This window comes from Aplysia californica, unplaced genomic scaffold (assembly GCF_000002075.1).
Source record: "Aplysia californica isolate F4 #8 unplaced genomic scaffold, AplCal3.0 scaffold00847, whole genome shotgun sequence".
Classification (NCBI taxonomy): domain Eukaryota; kingdom Metazoa; phylum Mollusca; class Gastropoda; order Aplysiida; family Aplysiidae; genus Aplysia; species Aplysia californica.
The window spans coordinates 316,739-318,117 of NW_004798117.1; positions in this window are offsets into that span (position 1 = coordinate 316,739).

The following is a 1,379-nucleotide window of genomic DNA, read 5'->3' on the forward strand; positions in this document are numbered from 1 at the left end:
GTCCCATTTCTTGTTGAGGTGAAGGACATGTCTGTCCCATTTCTTGTTGAGGTGAAGGACATGTCTGTCCCATTTCTTGTTGAGGTGAAGGACATTTCTGTCCTAGTTCTAGTTAAGGTGAAGGACATTTCCTTCCCTTTTTTATTAAGGTAAAAAAAACACGTTTATTCCAGTTCTTGTGTAAAGGTTAGGGACATTTCAATTTAAGTTCCGGTTAAGTTGAAGGATATTGATTCTTTCCCAGTTCTGTTTGAAGGTGAAAGACATTTCTAACCTAGTTCAGATACTCTTGAGTAATACCAGAGCTTCCATACTCTGCAACTAAAGAACATAATTATATTTTGCAGAAATATTTTCCAAAACTTGTATATAAGGCACAGTAATACCCCAAACATACCTTTTATCTACACGTATATTATATTATTTTAATCCACTCGTCTGGAGGTAGTCTCATATGTGACATAACTCAGAGCATATATTTACACTTATATATATTATATGAATATGTTTACCTATATACGTATAAAAGTTTACCTATTTTACATGTAATCATAATCATTGTTAACCATTCCCTGAACATTCTTGATATTATAAGCTGCTGAAAACTGCTCGTGTAGACAAACCATTCCTGGCGTGGGAGCCTGCTTTTCTTAGCGGCCCTTGATCGTCTGCATCTTATTTGGCAGCTTTTTGGCATCACAAACTTTGTTTTGCCTATACTTGTGTTTGCGCATTGATGTATAATACGGTTGTTGTTTATTTTTACTTCTACATTCCGCAGCTGATATGCAGTAGGTTTATGTGTGTGTGTGTGTGTGTGTGTGTGTGTGTGTGTGTGTGTGTGTGTGTGTGTGCGTGTGTGTGTGTGTGTGTGTGTGTGTGTGTGTGTGTTGTACGTGTGTGTGTGTGTGTGTGTGTGTGAGTGTGTAAGTATTTGTGTGTGGTGTATGTTGTTACCTCTGGGGAGTGCAAGGGAGTAATGAGGGTACGTGGTACACATATTGAAGGATGATGTGTTACGGATGGATATTACTATTCTTGTGAGTGTTACGGCGTGCACAGGTGTGTGAAGGGTATTTATATAATATTTATGTCCGTGTGTGTGTGTGTGTGTGTGTGTGTGTATGTGTGTGTGTGTGTGTGTGTGTATGTATGTGTGTGTGTGATCGTGTGTGTGCGATTGTGTGCTTTCGTGCGTGGGTGAGTGTGTGAGTGTTTGTTATGTGTGTAAGTGTACGTATGTGTGAGTGTATGAGTCTGTTTGTAAAATACGATGTGTGTGTGTGTGTATGTAAGTGTTTGTGTATATGTATGTATAGTATAAGGTTTTACGGCGCTCGCAACTGCTAAGGTCATATGAGCGCGCGAAACACAAGTTG